The following is a 6,849-nucleotide window of genomic DNA, read 5'->3' as shown; positions in this document are numbered from 1 at the left end:
TTGTTCGCCTCGGCCACACCTCCCCCGTGCACCAGCGCACCTTGGACACGCCCCCCTGTCTTCAGCCCCGTATTCCTGCATGACGTTTCCCTAGTGTTCCCCCACTTCGTCGGATTGTGTCGTCCGCATAGGGTCCGGAAAGAACTGTTCGTTACACTGGCTTTTAATGATGTGGTAGTCCAGAGTCTAGTGTTGTGGCCTGTGTGGTGTGCAAAAAGACAGATCAGCGATATTAGTAGGTTAGGACTGTACAGTTATATTTTTATATTTTCGTTTATTTACCTTAACTTTAATAATCTGTAACCATAAATGCTGTTCAATCTATTGTAATGTTGATGTAGTTTTAAAAGATTTAATCTGAGAATGCAAGGAGAAGTATTATACCTGGTGAAATATCTACGACAACAGTAAAAGAGGCTGGTATTTTAATAAAATTGGCGATCAAAAGAAAACCACAATTTGTACGATATTGTCACCCAATATCGACATTCAGTTGAAGGATTTAATGAAACTATCAAAGAAGCAACAGCAATAGGGGAGGATTTTGATTCTGAATTGATTTTTGCAACACAGTAATCCATTCGTCCTCAAAAGAAGAAAAGACCAGAATGTCTTGAGTCTCATGATGATCTTCTCCTACTTGCCTACATTTAGCGTTCGGTACCAATAACACGGCTGATATTGAATGAAAGATTTATTGACATCTTTATCTAAGCGATAAGTTGAAATTCATGGCACACTGCAATTTGCACTGACTCAAAAGTGATCTCTGCAGACATTGTTCCCTGCATAACACAGAAGGTGGCAAAGCGCATTTGGGTTGAGAGGATGCAAGGAAGTTTTTATTTTTCTCCCTTGATGTCAAGCTGACAAAGTATCTTTAAACACTTTGCTTAGTTTTTCAAGAGACTGTCCAAAAGCAATTCCCTTCCTTGTGATTGAAGTCAGTTGAAAGGGGGTCTTGACAGCACCTAGCAGCAGTGGGATTCAAACCCATGCCCCCAAAGAGACTGAATCCTTAATTAAGTGCCTTTGACTGTTCAGCCACACTACCCACTCTGCTGTATCAGTTTGTCTCATTAATTGCACGGAGAAAGCCGGGTGGCTTTTGCTCTTGTCATCTGACTTAGTGGCGTTATGACTGTGGAACCCACTGCCCCTGCTTTTTCTGAGATGCTTCCCCTCTCATGGAAAAAACTTGACTTCTTTAGCACCTCTGGATGTAGTTCTTCTGTGGAACTTCAGAAGGCCTGAACAGGCTTCAGACCTCTGCGTACAGCGCCCTTGATGTCATTTCATTTTTACAGCAGCACGCATCTGGAAAGCTATTTTTTACTTTTAATTTTAACAACAAAAATGCATAAAATACAAACAAGAGCACATATAACATATCAATAGCATCGTCGGGGGCACATGCTATTGTAACGCATACGGCCAACATTACAGGTTGTGCGAGCTGGTTTGGTGACGTCACCACCCTTCCCTGTGCAGTCGGCCAGGGCCTTCATGATCACTGAGAAGCGAAGCTTTTGCATTTTGAGGCTACTGATTCTTTCATTATAAATCCCCAAATCTTCAATGAAATTCAGTGAAATGGGAACCGGGAGACACTCAGGTCCTATTGTGAAAGAAATATGATAGAAGTGTTTGAGAATCTCCTTCACAGCACAGACATGGATTTCAATTTGTTCTCCATCGCACAGTGTGTACTGTATGTGTGCTCCCTCAATATCCTAGTTTGTAAAGCCACAACTTAAAGGTTGAAACACATTTTAATGTGCTGGAGTTTTATTACTTGTTACTTCCAACTAGAAATTAAGAACCCCATGCTCTACCAACTGAACCAAGTGGACTGGTTGGAGGTTCAATTGTTCCCGCTGGCGTCCCTTTGAAGACGTTTAACAGCTGCGTTTATTTTCTTGAAATTTATTATTCACATACAGTTCACATACCATCATTATGTGATTACCATCATTAAAGAGAATTAGGAATAAACCATAAAAGAAAATAGTATACAATATGGGTACAGAAACACTGAAATATCCATATCCCTTCTAGCTCTCTAGTGACTGTCCCATCTCCTCTCCAAATCCAGCCACTCTTCCCATCCAGCAGAGCTCCCCTCCTCCCTCAGTGTGTGGAAGGCCAGAAGGAATTCCTCTTTAAACACAATAACCTTTCAGCTGCAATCCTGCTTGCTCCACTGGCTAATAGATAAGATCACTTTATTAACAATATACAATTTATTTTATTAGTAATTTGTCTTTTCACATGCCCCCACTTGCTCTCCATGAGACACACTGACAGGCAGAGAAGCTTGGGGTCAGAGCACAGGGTCAGCCATTTATACAGCACCCCTGGAGTAGTTGGGGTTAAGGGCCTTGCTCAGGGGCCCAACATAGTAGGATTCCTCTGCTGGACATGGGATCTGAACCAGCCACAGAGCCACCACACCATTACTCAATAAGAGGTGACCATGGAAAGATCTTCCGTTCCCCTTCAGAACTGTATTAGGCCTTTCATGGGTCAGTACACTAAAAACGTCTCTTTACCAAAGTGTTTGAAGTGTTTTTTCTATCCATCCAGTTGCTGAAAAATTATGTCTTTGCTAAAAATAATTAATCCAGAAGCTGAAAATGTGTTGCCATTTTAGAAGGTAGGCCACAGGTAAAGAGGCCAGGCTTCACTCTTTTAATATGAAAAACACCCCTCAGTGCCTGAGAAAGAAAGCTTCAGAAACATGAAAACCATCTGCAGTCCCAGTAATAATGAGAGTTTCCAGTTACACATAAAGGTGAACTGGCAGCCTTCACTCTGTTTAAAGACAGGATGTGATATGTAATCTATGTAGTAACTTATACAGTATATCATACAGTGGTGTGAAAAAGGATGTACCTCCCATGAAGAGGTTAGTCTTTTTTATATCTGTGGAAAAAAGGATATTTGATCATCAATTCAACAATATCGATGGATAGATGTGATCTAATTTTAAAAAATAACATAAAAAAATTACATTTTGCAATCATTGTACTATTTAAATCAAAAGAAATGCAATTTCCCTGTGCGGAAAAAGTTAGTACACCAATAACTTTATCATTGAATCAAATGCCTTAAATTAGAATCAGGTGCACCAAAATAGGTGCAAATGATTAGAAAATCACTAGAGAGTAACTTGGAGGGCACTGCCTTATATAAACATCAGAGACCTGTGGTCTGCTTTGGTCTTAGGAATTGAGATGTGTGGCTTTATCATGCCAAGATCAAAAGAGCTCTCTGGGAAGGGTTTTAAAGCCATTTTCAAGCAATTTGTAGTCAATCATTCCACTGTCCGAAAGCTCATCTACAAATGGAGAAAATTTAAAACCACTGGCAATCTTTCCAGGCCAGGTCGTCCAACCAAATTCAGCCTAAGAGCTGACCAAACGATGCTGCAGGAAGTCTCCAAGAACACAGGATAACATCAAGGGATTTACAGGCAAATCTTGCCTTAGTCAATGTCAAAGTGAATGAGGCAACTATCCGAAAGAGACTGCACAACTTAGCCCTACATGCGAGGTCAGGAAGGAAGAAGCCTCTGCTCTCAAAAAAGAATACAGATTCATGACTGAAGTTTGCCAGACAACACCTAGGTGAAGATCAGGACTATTAAAACAATGTGGTCTGGATGGATGAGACAAAAGTAGAGCTGTTTTAGCCACAATCCCAGACGTGTTTGGCGAAAACCAAAAACTTTGACCAAAAGAACCTCATACCAACTGTAAAGCATGGTGGTGGAAGCATTATGGTTTGGGGCTGCTTTTCTGCCTCAGGTCCTGGCCAGCCTGCTATCATAGATTCAACCATGAACTCCACATTGTACCAGAGAGTACTTGAGGAGAATGTGAGGCCATCTGTCCAAAAAACTGAAGCTGAACCGTAAGTGAACCACACAACAAGACATTGACCCAAAACACTGAAGCAAATGCACAAAAGAGTGGCCCAAAAAGAAGAAATGGAGCATTATGGAATGTCCAAGTCAAAGCCCAGATCTTAACCTCACAGAAATGCTGTGGGGGGACTTGAAGCGGGCAGTACATGCAAGAAAGCCCTCAGACATCACACAGTTGAAGGAGTTCTGTAAGGAGGACTGGGCAAAAAAAATTCCAAGTTGATGTAGGTGACTGATAGACAGTTATAAGAAATGCCTACTAGATGTGATTTCTGCCAAAGGGGGCAACACCAGGTATTGAAGCTAGGGGTTGTACTTATTTTTTCCGCAGCAAACAGTTGCATTTCAGGCTTTTTTTGTTGAATAAATGATTGAAAAGAATAATTGTCATTGTTGTTAAATTAGATCACCTTTATCTATCAATATTGTTGAAATGAAGATAAAATATCCATACATGCAAATATGTTGAAAAACACACACCTGTTCATGAGGTATCCTTACTTTTTCACAGCACTGTAAATCAGGTTTCCCTTAGTCTACTGCATGTGAAAATTGATCTGACAAAATGTATAACCTCTAGCTCTCTCATTCTTAATATATTATTTTCCAAGATTCCTTTCTCCTTATGAGTTCATTTACTATAACTCTGTTATCTGTGGCAAGTGAGTATAACACTGAGTAGATGGAAGAAACAAAATGAGTTAAGACTTTTAATACCCTAATTACATTTTGTACATCACTGCAAGGAGACAAGCATCTACGATAAAGTGACGCACTTTCAAAAACATTCTTGCATAAGATTGAATTGTGCTTGCCTTTGCCAAAAGAACATTAAGGTGTTGTTCCTTAATAAATTCCCAATCACCTGTGTACCATGTTTATACCACATTTTAAAGATTCCCAAGGTCAGTATAATATATCATCTTTCTTTAATATGAGAATGAAATGAAACCAACAATGACCCACAGTGACCGAGAGGGACAAGCCCAGTTGTAAATGAGTTAGTCTGGCAGGCCAAGACCACCCCTCTCTAAAGGCAGTTGGAAGGATTTCCGCTTTGTCACTGATCAAATACACCTGGCAAGTGCTCGTCAGTGATAACCCTCCTGATCAGCCATACAGGGAGCAATGCAGAGGGTATAAAAGACTCAATAATAATAATAATGAACTTTATTTTATTTAGTGCCTTCAAAGGTGGATTCTCAAAGTGCTTTACAGAATGACAGCAACAAAATAAATACACAAGACATACACAATGAAAACACACAATGAGAGGAGATGGGGGCACTAAAGGTAGCACTGAAGGTACAGCAGGACTTTCATCTGAACTGAACTGATTTGGCCCAGAAGGGAAAGAGGGAGAATAAGCCAGAGTTCCAAGTCTATTTGGACATTTAGAATTATTGCTGCAATGTTTAGTTTCCACAATTCTCTAAGATTTAGTGAGACATTTAGACTAGGGTAAGTGAAACAGAATTTAGACCATTTAACTGGGAGATTTGGAAGGGAACCTGTGTCATTGAAGCCACCTAGAGAAATGGTCTTAGATTTATTGTAATTCATTTTAAATTCTGAAATGGAGCTAAACTCATTCATGACCACTACGGTTAGGTTTATATGCATATTTTATGTATTAATAAAATGTAGTGTGCTCTCTGAAGGCACCAGTTCTGTAGGGTTTGGGCATTTACTGGGACAATTATTAATTGTAGCAGTAAATCACAAAATGATTCTTTTGATAGAATCCAACCATGCGATATAACTCAAACAACGCACACACACAGGTACTAATACACGAGGATACATTTATTACTACATAGAATATGCATATAAACCTAACAGATCTTATAGAGAGGGTTATCAGAATACAAAAGGTATATATTCAGTCAGTTACAAAGAGTTACATACATCAAGAGGACATACGTTCAGTATATCATTCATTTAGACCGTTTCGTAATTGAACTTGGTTACAACTTCTACATTAGATGCTCAAAACAAGTACATAACTCTTAGGAATTAAATTGATATCAACTGGTTGGGATAACAATTGAATTCTTGAGCTGTAATGCATTGAAGTTGAATACTCATCCAATCTCTGGGGATTCAGATCTCCTGCGGGCACAAAGAAACAGTAGCAGGCTGTTGCTGTCCAATCCGCACTCTCTGGCTCCGTGCCAGGCTGTGCTGTGCAGCTTGCGACAGTGCGCTGCTGATGCTCACTGACCGGCTAGTTAGTTTGGCTGAAACTAGCAAGAGTTTGTGCACAGGAGAAAAGATGACTGTGGGTCCCAGCAAGTCAGGAAGAGGACCGGTTCGTTCCTGATGAAGAGCTAGTTCTGAATAGTGATTCAGCTGTCCACAGTTCTGACCTGTTCACGAGGCCTGCTGCTGGTGCTAACCTCAGGTGGATCCTCTGGTTACTCTCTTGCAACCTCAGCTCTAGACTCTTAGAACAAAGGAAAGTTCTGGCACTCGGACACACTGGCCGTTCCGTGGTTGTCCGGGCTGAGTCTCAGGATGGTCAGGAGGCGCGCTGCGAGAATGTCCTGCCCTTGGGAGCCTTCTGCTCCTGGGCTGTCCTGCCCTGGAATTCTCCTTTGAGTTCCCTTTAGAAAAGTCCACAGAATTCCACTGGAGCTCTGTGTTGCCTGTTTTTACCTGGAGGAACTTCAGCTTGTTCATTGGCTGAAAGTTCCATGGGCATCAGAGTCCCACGAGGGTTACTCAGCCCTACCAGTCCATGATTGGTTGATCAAGGTGAGATATTACACTTAGGAATGCAGTCCAGATGTCCATCTGGCACTCCCTAGACAGATAGGCGCCAATGGATGACCATTGATCATGATAGCCAGGCTTAGCTAAGTGCATCCCCCTTTGGGAGCTGTCCCTTATCAAAAGAAAACATCTTTAAATCAGCCTGC

The sequence above is a fragment of the Lepisosteus oculatus genome, chromosome 14 (genome assembly GCF_040954835.1).
Source record: "Lepisosteus oculatus isolate fLepOcu1 chromosome 14, fLepOcu1.hap2, whole genome shotgun sequence".
In the NCBI taxonomy this organism is placed as follows: Eukaryota; Metazoa; Chordata; class Actinopteri; order Semionotiformes; family Lepisosteidae; genus Lepisosteus; species Lepisosteus oculatus.
Note: the sequence above shows the minus strand (reverse complement) of the source record.